The sequence below is a fragment of the Lynx rufus genome, unplaced genomic scaffold (assembly GCF_022079265.1).
Source record: "Lynx rufus isolate CCGP_SWC_20201006 ecotype Redwood Valley unplaced genomic scaffold, mLynRuf1.p SCAF_5, whole genome shotgun sequence".
NCBI classification, from domain to species: domain Eukaryota; kingdom Metazoa; phylum Chordata; class Mammalia; order Carnivora; family Felidae; genus Lynx; species Lynx rufus.
The window spans coordinates 139,105,144-139,116,488 of record NW_025814867.1 but is presented as its reverse complement, the minus strand read 5'-3'; the positions used below and the strand labels follow the sequence as shown (position 1 = coordinate 139,116,488).

The following is an 11,345-nucleotide window of genomic DNA, read 5'->3' as shown; positions in this document are numbered from 1 at the left end:
AAGTCAGATGCTCCACTGACTGAGTCAGTAAGCACTCCAATGGGTAGACCTTCCTGTAAGTTTGGTTTCTGTAGACTTTTCTGTACTTTTTTTTTAATGTATATTTTTTTAACGTTTATTTATTTTTGAGACAGAGAGAGACAGAGCATGAACAGGGGAGGGTCAGAGAGAGAGGGAGACACAGAATCTGAAACAGGGTCCAGGCTCTGAGCTGTGAGCACAGAGCCCGACGCGGGGCTCAAACTCACAGACTGCGAAATCATGACCTGAGCCGAAGTCGAACGCTTAACCGACTGAGCCACCCAGGCGCCCCAACTTTTCTGTACTTGTGATTTTTTTTTTCACATCAGATGGGTAATGTGCTGACATCGTAACAAGATTTGAGGGAAGCACATGGGACACAACAGCATGAACACCCCAGTCGTCATGCTTATGAACAACAAAGCGGTCTGCACATTTGATTTTAAAATGCTTTCATGTTTTGAAACTGGTATTTACGGTGATATAACTGTGCTGAACTATATGCACAACAGCTGCTTTAAAGCATATGATAACGTATTAAGCGCAGTATTGATATTATCATTGTATAGCTTAGGAGGCTGTTGCTCAGAGAAGTACTGACCTCTTACGCACGTGAGCAGGGCTGCTACTTCGGGTCATGCCACACTGGGACTCATGAAGTCTTATACTCATGGATGCCTTCTTCAAAAAAAAGTTCCCTTCGGGCACAGGTTTATACCAGTGGTGTCATCTGAGGACGGACTCCTGAGCCCAGCCTGGTCCCCAGATAGGACCCAGTCTCTACCTCCTTCCTTTGGGCACTTTCCTAACTCATCTGATGCTGTAAGAGGCCTTGACACTCACATGTATAGTGATGTGCCACAGCCTAGTAATTTTTGTCCCTGATTTCAGGAGAGTAGCCTGGCAAGGTAAAGACTCCCAATGACCCCTATGCCATTTCTTTCATTAAGTAGTGCACAGCTAGCATCAGAAAGTAGCAGCCTGCTAATTTAGGGGCACCAAAATTATTGATATAGATAGGATTTCTACAAAAAAATGTTTACCTATGCTTCACACATGCTAAGCACACCCTAAGCACAGATAGCTCATGTGATGCTTAAGGTCCCACACCTAGGAAGAAGTACATCCAGGGCTCCAAACATAGTTTAGTTCCTTTCTCTTCAATACTATTTTATATCCATTTATAAATGTTTGTCTCTTTGAGCATGTGAGTTTTGGAAGACACTAAACCTTAGCGTAGTTATAAAAATGAATGATACATACACAACATAGAACTTAATGAAGCAATTTAGTGGATAAATACATACTTTTATACAGATTGAAGATCAATGGCACATTCATTGAATATATTTATTTTAGATTTGTATATTAATAGGCATATAATAATAACAACAACAACAATACAGAAATAAGAACAGCAAGTCATAGGTGTGCTTCTTAGTCACTAAGCGAAGTTCAAATGGCTTTATATATATAATCTATCTCATCGGTTCTTTCTAATTATGTTCCCATTATTCAGACAAGAAAACTGAAACTTAGAGAAGGTAAGCAAGTTACCTGCATCCACACAGCTACTTACTGACAGAGTCAACAGATTCTTTTTTTTTTTTTTTCTTTTAGAGAGAGCACATTGGCAAAGGGAGGAGTAGAGGGAGTGTGGAGCCAGAGGTGAGGGTCGATCTCACAGCCCTGAGATTATGACCTGAACCAAAATCAAGAGCTGGACCCTTAACTGACCAAGCCCCCCAGGCACCCCAACGTTCAGATTCTTGTTTGTCTCTGCAGTTCCATTCGTGTGTTGAGACCTTACTGATCTGATTGGCTGGAAGACAGAGCAACCGTTACCTGAATAAGTGAATTCACTCTACCCGTGATCTAGAATTTCATGTATTGTTACTAACGCTTGATCATATATTTTGTTAGTTGTTCCTATTTTCTCAAATAATTCAGTATTAACCATGCTTGCAGCTTTTCTTAAAACATTGAGGAAGGATCTAGTTTATTTTGTATTACTTAGGTACTTCAGGATGTTTGACATTAAACTAAAACAAGTACTTAATTAGAATGATACATGCCATCATAATGCAATTCTTTATCTTCTAAAAGTGTACTTCAAAGTCGCTGTGTTTTTCTGTCCATAATTAGCATTAGTCCTCCCTCCCAAAAAGCTCCTTGGCAAATTTTACTTTAAGTGTTATCTAGACAATACCGTCTTATTGGAAACTACTGGCAAGCGCCTATCCAAATGACCTTCAGCATAAAAGAGAGGGTTTGAAAATATGATGTCAATTTATTACAGTCTTCAACATTTACTCAAAGTGATATACTGAGGAAGGAAGCAAAAAGAAATAAGATAATCTATCACTTCATTACAAAAAGAAGACCTATGATCTTAATGTCCCTTCATACTGTGATATTCTGCCAGGATTCCATGAGAGGATGTTACTGAAAATAAAATTTAAGAGGTATGAAGCCGCAAATATGCCCATACTGAAGGCAGTTTCTGAACTCTGAAAGAACATAGTGTAATACTATTTTTGTTTTCTGCTGAATAACTTTTATTTAAACTTTTATGCTTCTTAATATCTGCTCATACAGTCATTGGACTGTACTCCTCTTGTGAGTTGAAAAACAATAATGGCGCTATTCCTGAAATTCACAAGTAGTGCTGCTTCCTTTGTAATTTTAAAGGCACTGAGACAATAATTACCTTTCAACCTTCCCACTGTGTTAGGAGGGCAAAGGGTGGGAACAAGAGTAAGTATAAAATGGTGAGAAGCAGCATTCTCACCATTGTTACTCTGGAATGTACTCCCGTATCATTAAAGTGAAATCCAAATGCTTACCTGACTGTATAAATCTTTGGGCTGTGAGATTCAGTCTGTTTCCATTGTGCTACTGAAGACTACAGACAGTACCAACGCACGCCCAGCATCCTAACAGTTTTCTGCTATGTTTCCTAGGGTCTCAGTTGAGCTATTACTACTATTTTCAGTTTGTGACTTTGCTTCAGCATAAAAAGAATTCAGCAATCCCTTCTAGGAGAAGCCACTGAGACCTTAGGCTGACTCAACTATTTGCATGTGATAGAGATCTACTACTCGTATAGCCTTTGTTGAATTCCACCATTCTGCAAATAGTTCAGCGTTTCCTTGTAAATGGTGAACAATGACATCATTTACCAACCAAAGAGTGAAATTTAATATAGATTGCGGTTCACAATAGTAAGTGAGTAAAATTTTTGAGAATTAAAAATGAAAGAGTAATAAATTATTTTCATAAAATTGTAAGTTTAAAAACATCAGTGAATCACGTTCAGGTCTGGTTAGACACAGGGCCCTGGAAATAGAACAAGGGATTTTCCTCCATATTTTTTTTTCTACATCTACTTTTCTGTCTCTCTTTGCTCATTGGCCTCATATTCATCTATGGCGAAAAGTTAGGATTATATGAGAGAAAGCTTGTGTATGCCACCCATATGAGTAGATAATTCATAGCGAGTATTCTGATTGGTTTAGTTTCATCACCGTGCTCAAGCATGGATCATTGGCCCTGCACATGGGCTGAGAGAAATCAACAACATCTCTAACACATGCAATAGAGGAAATGGGGTTCAAAGGGAATTTTAACCATAACATAGGCATTTAATGCAAATAACGAGATGTGAAATTTTTAGTTGTAACATTTATTTTACATGTGTTTATCAATAGGAGTTACGAGCAAAAAGTTAATGGCATGATTGCCCTTTTGGGAGGGATGATTAGATGTGAATCCACCAACACAGCTCAGAAGCAGTCACCTTCTCTCCACCCCACAGATATTGTGCCATGATCTCAAACTAGAGCAAATTACAATTAAAATCTTAACGTTTCCATTAAGAAAACTAAATTTAGTATGAATAAGAGCATTTTTTAATCACAGAGAAGTTTCACTAGTAATTAAAGTTTGCTTCAATTTTCTCTACTTGATGCTCCTTGATGAAAGTGATGGGTTTTTCCATCTAAACAATTAGAGAAATTCTGTGAAAGAAAGACTAGATAGTTTAGTAATTTGCAGCTACTTTATCTTGAGGGAACTTAATGGTTTATTTTGCTAAAATTAAAATAATAATGACTAGCGGCGGGTATTGCTCAAATGAAAATGATAGAAATGCTGTGGAGTTTTATATGTTCTATCGTCTGAAAGGATATGTTAAATGTTGAAACCAATCTGAAAGCCAGTATGAAGTCAATGTAATTTATTCACTATCCTTCCTTTAGAAAGGGATTTATTTCTCTCTGTGTTAGCATTTTCTTAAAATTCCTTGGCTTACTTTTCAATTCATTTCAGCATTTCAATTTCCTGTGAGTACTTTCCATTTGTCACTACTTACTAAAAAAGATAGTGATAGTAAAAGTGGCTTAAACACAACTGTAATTTTCATGACAACACTAGAGTATTCCAAAGAATGAAAGGGAGATAATCCAGTTAAATTGCTATTTTCCATCCACATTGGAACTTTAGATATAAATGAGTTCATATAAATGGAAAAACTGCTATGGGGGGATAAGGTCCCTCAAACAGTTGATTTCAATTAAAATAATTTTATGACAGACCAACATGCCATGCAGTAAAGCATAGCTTTTGTCAAAATGTTTGTTCTTAAATTCTACAAAAATGTGAAAGGACAATACTTAATTATCATGCATTATTTTTAACGTCCAGGTAGTGAATTGTTAGTGTACCTATCTTTAAAAAAAAATAAGTCATGTGTTCGAAAGAGGGGGGGAGGAGTGTTTAATGGGTGTCCTTAATGAACAAATTACAGTTTTTTGTGTAAAAGATCTTGATTTATTGGAATGATAGGATTATGCTTGTGGCAGAATAAAGTAGACAGGAAATGAGATGAGCATCGAGAGCAGTAACATTCTTATTTGTGCTATTCACTCCCAGTGGACTTCAATGGAAAACATTTAGCTGAAGTACGGATTCGGGATTTGACTGGCATCAGTCATCGGGAGGGGTTTTAAAAAGGAAATTGTTCACGTCATTTAGTTTGTGTGTCTACTAACTAACGTAACACGTACGTCTCCTGGTAGAGTGCAGGAACACGAACACGAACAATTATTTGAAACAGGGTTTACAAATATTCGTGTGTAACTAAAACTTCTTACAGTCTGAAAGGAGTTAAATGGAGTGGATCAAAAATGTTTTCACAGTAGGTGATGCAAATTTTAAAATCAGTTTCACGTATCTCGAGCGTAGAAAAGGCATCTGGCATGCTGCCAGTGTCATGTTAAAGCAAAGGACAACAGATTATTATTTTTATTTTAGAAAGCCCATATAATTACTCTGTTTTAAAAGATGTTGTAATATTTCTTCTCAAGATGTGCCAGCTATTTGAAAACCTGCTTCCATTAAAAATGATACATTTTTCAAAGGTAAACTCAAATTGCCATTTCAAGACAATTATTTTATTAACTAGTATTAACAGAGTGTTTATTTATTTTTTAAAGTTTTAATTTATTAATTTTGAGAGAGAGGAGGGACAGAGAGAGGGGAAGAGAGAGAGAGAATCCTAAGCAGGTTCTGCACTGTCAGCACAGAGTCAGACGCGGGGTTTGATCTCAGGAAATGTGAGATCGTGACCTGAGCCAAAGTCCGGAATTAGGTGCTTAACTGACTAAGCCACCCAGGCACTCCCAGAGTTTTGTTTTGTTTTGTTTTCTTTTTTTAAATGCTTTTTAGCTCTTCTAAAAGTATGAATATATTCTAATCTATCGCAAATTTTCTCAAGCCAAATTACATTTTACACCACAGGAATTTTCAAGAAAGATAGATGAAATATTCGATGGCAATTAAATGATTTGACTATAGTTATAAACAGAATATACCATCAAGCCATGTTGAACGGTGTTAATTATGAATTTGACATTCACTATCAGAAGAAAGTTCTTTTTGGAAGAATACTCTTTTTTGTCTGTTTTAAAATATTATTTTGTAATAATACAAATACTTGGTTGAGGGACCATAATGTTGAAATTAAAAGGCAGTATGGGTCTTGTATTACTTATTTTTGCTTCTAGATATAACTAATGCTTCTGTCAGAAGTCTTTTTTTTTTTTAATTTTTTTTTTCAACGTTTATTTATTTTTGGGACAGAGAGAGACACAGCATGAACAGGGGAGGGGCAGAGAGAGAGGGAGACACAGAATCGGAAACAGGCTCCAGGCTCTGAGCCGTCAGCCCAGAGCCCGACGCGGGGCTCGAACCCACGGACCGCGAGATCGTGACCTGAGCTGAAGTCGGACGCTCAACCGACTGCGCCACCCAGGCGCCCCAGAAGTCTTTTTATCACTGGGCACATTAGTTGAATATCCCTGAACAATTTTAAATATGTCTTTCACATATCAAGCACAATACTAGGTCTGTCTATACTTAATGGCTAATTATCTATCTATTAATTTATTTACTTGGAAGTTAAGTAAGTGATATGTATTCACCAGAATACTCAACAGTTAGACATAAATATTTCCTAAATGTCTGTTTATTTAAAAAATGTGTTAGAAGCATCTTGTCTGGTCATCTTTACTATGCTCTGCCTCAGTATCTCTTATCTTTTCCCCCTTCAATAGATCTCCAAATTTATGCTGTATTATTTTGCTTTGTTTTGAGAATGTTCTCACATTTACCGCACAGATTCATTACCAACATGCTAATGTGGGAAAGATATGTGAACTTAAAAGTATAAATACAATGAATTATTATTTAACTTTAAAATATTTTTGATTCAAAAATGTAGGGCTTATCCTTATAAAAGCCCTCTAGCAACATTTGGTTAAAATAAAGAGCTGGGGGAAAATTATATTATTACGAGTTTTGCAAGAATTAGCCTTTTGAAAAAGAAGAAAGAGGAAAAGGAAAAGTCACAAATGACATTTTATGGAAAACCAGTAATATCTAGAAACTTCAAAACTCTGATGCAGGATAAAACACAACAGCAAAATGTAAAAAGGCAGAATTGCTTGAGAGGGGGTATGTTGTGTTGGGGGAGCGTATCGAGTTTGGCTAGTAGTAACAGAACACATAAAACCAGTAAATTCAGAGGACATGTAGAGATCATTAGGATCCTGTGAAAAAATAAACAGAATATGGAGGGGAAAATGCATGTATTTATACATATGGGTATGTATAAATACCCATACATGGGTATGTATGGGTATTTATAAATACAATTCAATATTTCTGTGAAAAAATATAAAGGAAATATGCATGGAACTATGTATTTCAATGTATAGATTATATACATATTAATTATATATATTACACATGTATATCTCATTATGTATTGAAATACTATTTGTGTGTATGTGAATATATGTATACATATATAATATATATTTTGTCGGTGAAATAATTTGAGTTATGTAGAGCTGGGTTAAAACCACCCTGCATTCCTGATATGCCATATCCTGGTATCTTGCCCTTCTGACTTTGGCCCGACTCTATGTAGACAATAATGGGTGTTTATATAAAATTTGATGTTTATATTATCTAGTGTCTTCCATGTATTGGTAGACTTGTTTGCTAAAGCTGCTTTAACAAAATACCACAGACTGAGTAGCCTAAACAAAAGAAATTTATTTTCTTACAGTTATGAAGATTAGAAGGCCAACATCAAGGTATTGGCAGATTTGGTTTCTTCTGAGGTCTCTCCCCTTGGCTTCTAGATAGCTGTCCTCTTGTGTCTTTATCAGGTCTTCCCTCTGCACATGTCCGTGTCCTAATGTCTTCTTTTTATTGTTTCTATTGTTTATTTTTTTATAGTTAACACAGTGTTATATTAGTTTCAGGTGTACAATATAATGATCCAAAAATTCTGTATATTACTTAGTGCTCATCATAATAAGTGTACTCTTAATCCCCTTCATCTGTTTCACTCATATCCCCACCCACATCCCCTCTGGTAAGTATCAGTTTGTTCCCTTCAAAAAAGTCTGTTTCTTCGTTTGCCTCTCTCTCTCTCTCTCTCTCTCTACATGTTCATTTATATTTCTTAAATTCCACATATGAGTGAAATCATTTGGTATTTGCCTTTCTCTGACTGACATTTCACTTAGCATAATATTCTCTAGCTCTATCCATGTCATTGTAAATGGCAAGATTTCATTCTTTTTTATGGCTTTTTTAGCATATTCATCTATTGATGCACACTTGGCAATTGTAATTAATGCTGCAATAAACATAGGGGTGCATATATCTTTTTGAGTTAGTGTTTTCATATTCTTTGGGTAAATACCCAGTAGTGGAATTATTGGGTCGTATGGTAGTTCAAGTTCTAATTTTTTAAAGAACCTCCATATTGTTTTCCAGAGTGGCTGCACCAGTTTGCATTCCCACCAGCAGTGCAAGAGGGTTCTTTTTTCTCCACATCTTCAACAACACTTGTTTCTTGTGTTTTTTATGTCAGCCATTCTGACAGATGTGAAGTGATACCTCATTGTGGGATTTTGATTTGCACATCCCTGATGATTAGTGATGCTGAACATATTTTCATGCGCCTGTTGACCATCTGTGTGTCTTCTTTGGAGAAATGCCTGTTCATATCTTCTGCCCTTTTTTCTAATTGGCTAATCTTCTCTTCTTATAAGTACCCATCATATTGGATTAAGTTCACACCTTAATGACCTCATATCACTTTCATTACTTTTCTAAAGGTGCTTTCTCCAAATAAGGTCACATACTAAGTTACTGGGGTTTAGGACTTCAACATAGGAATGGGGGAGGTGACAAAAAAATGGCATATAGCTCTAAAGAATATTGTATTTAGAATACCTAGAAATTTTTATCTGGTGACCCATTTTAATTGTGTGCAAGTTACAGCAATTTGAATGTAACTGATTTTTATATTTCTCTCTTTGAGTCTACTTGCGTGGGTTGGCTTCACCTAAAAGTGGTGTTAGGAGTAAAACAGTGAATCACACAAGCTAAGAGACATTTGTTTTTTTGTGGGATAAAATAATTTATAATTTCTGGATTTTTTAAAAATTTAATATTCATTAATACATAGTTAACATTTATGTTTTCTGTTTAAAAAAAACTGTTGCGTATCCTCATTCTTAAAAGATTGAGTTACATTGAATGATGCAGTGTATTCAACAGGCACTAAAGTGAGATTTGTATCTACGAAAATAATTTCAAATATTTGTATTGAAATTCTATGACAGATATGGGAAAGTCTCTCTTATTTAAAAAAAATGAGAAAAAATAACACAAAGATTTGAAATGGGAATTTACAAACCTACCCTTATTTGAATGCTTAGAAACCTATTTAAAATAAAAAAGATAATTTAGCTGAAAAACACTCATCTAACATTACTTTTATAATAACCACTATCATTTAAATGTCACTATGAACAGAATAATTGTGTGCATTGAATGTTATTCTAATTTAATTAAATTTAAATCACTTTAAATTACTTATAAATGGTATCTTAATATTTACCATTTAATGTTTGGCATTTTGAATCAATGTGATGCAATGAATTAGAGAAACAAAGCATAATTTCTCCCCTGATAATGTACTCAAAATCATAATTTGAAATCTGTTCTATATCTGAGATGCTTTGGGGTCATTGGAGTTTATTGAAACATCTTTGAATGAGTTTCTGTTTTTACTCAGCATTTACATCTTTAAAATGCTCTATTGAAGACAAATGCATAATCCTAGGGTTGTGTTGTTCAAAAAGGAAATAAGAAATTCTAATAAAAATAAACTAAATTAGTTTTCCGAGAAAATTGAAGGGAATGGCATTTCCACTTAATAGTAAGAAAGAAATTAGGTTACATAAAGTGTCTAAATGGAAGCCTTGATTTAAAAGTCATACTTAACTTATAAGATTTCAATCCAACTTTTTAGTCTGAGGTACAATTATTCCCCAAGAAACATGGAATTCTTTCCAGGAATATATTATTAAATATCCGTTGTTTTAAATCTGCATTTAATTACTGCATTGCTGTATTTTCACCTAAATTAAAAATGTTTTCAGGTGTCTTATTATAAAACAGAAAAATTTGATTACTTCAAAATTTTTTAAAATGTAAACTGATTATGGAAAGAGCCCAAATGTCCATTAACTGATGAATGGATAAAGAAACTGTGTTTATATACACAATGGAGTACTATGTGGCAATGAGAAAGAATGAAATATAGCCTTTTGTAGCAACGTGGACAGGAGAGTGTTATGCTAAGTGAAATAAGCCATATGGGGAAAGACAGATACCATATGTTTTCACTCTTATGGGGATCCTGAGAAACTTAACAGGAACCCATGGGGGAGGGGAAGGAAAAAAAAGAGAGAGGTTAGAGTGGGAGAGAGCCAAAGCATAAGAGACTCTTGCAAAATGAGAACAAACTGAGGGCTGATGGGGGGTGGGAGGGAGGGTAGGTTGGGTGATGGGCATTGAGGAAGGCATCTTTTGGGATGAGCACTGGGTGTTGTACGGAACCCAATTTGACAATAAATTTCATATATTTAAAAAATAAAAATAAAAAAATAAAACGTAAACTGATATTTGTACCTGTATACAGTTCTTGAAAGATTTAAATGACTTATGAATATTCCTTCAGCACAAAAATGAAAGTAAAGATTTTGATAGCAGTTATTTTCTCCACAGCTCAATTATTCAATTCTTTGTTCATTCGTCAGTCAGCTTTCTTGACACATATGTGTGTACTCTAAAGGATGGATTGAGGGTTGGGCTCAATCATATTAGTTAATTAGAATTAGAATCTTTCTTAGAGATCAAGTCTTTACACTTAAAACAGTAAAAACAGTTAAAATATAGTATTTTGTACTCATAGTATTGACACGAAAGAGTATCTAGTGGTTGTATTTTGAATTAACTTAAACACACTCACACACACACACACACACACACACACACACACCATGTGGTTTAGTGTTTTTGGAAGAAAGAAGAGCGATATCGTGAAGGATTTTGATCATAGCCCCTTAGTCCAAAAAAAATACCTGGAAGATTTGTAGGGTAAGCAGAGAACCAGGTGCCGGGGGCCACTTCCACTGTGGAATATCTGCAGCTGCCATGAGGTTGCAACCAAGAACTCATTGCTATCCATTGGCCTTCGTGCCCCTTACTGGCATGCTCTCCTTCCCGACCCTCTTCACTTCCTCCTCCTCTTCCCCTTCTCCTTTCTACTTTTTTTCTAAATTACTTGTCTTGATTAACGAATCAAATGAAGGCATGTTCTGAAGGAGAATATTTTTTACCTAGCAACCAAAGATAAAAGATCAGTGAAACATACACTCTGTTCACCAAATAAC

At 35.3% G+C, this 11,345-nt stretch overlaps 1 non-coding gene across 1 annotated transcript; it reads right to left on the bottom strand.

Annotated features, from left to right (window-relative positions):
* Positions 1–344: 344 nt before the first annotated feature.
* Positions 345–449, bottom strand: LOC124527442 (small nucleolar RNA U13). Its single transcript, XR_006965891.1, has one exon. It is a non-coding gene; the product is annotated as a small nucleolar RNA U13 (small nucleolar RNA).
* Positions 450–11,345: the final 10,896 nt, after the last annotated feature.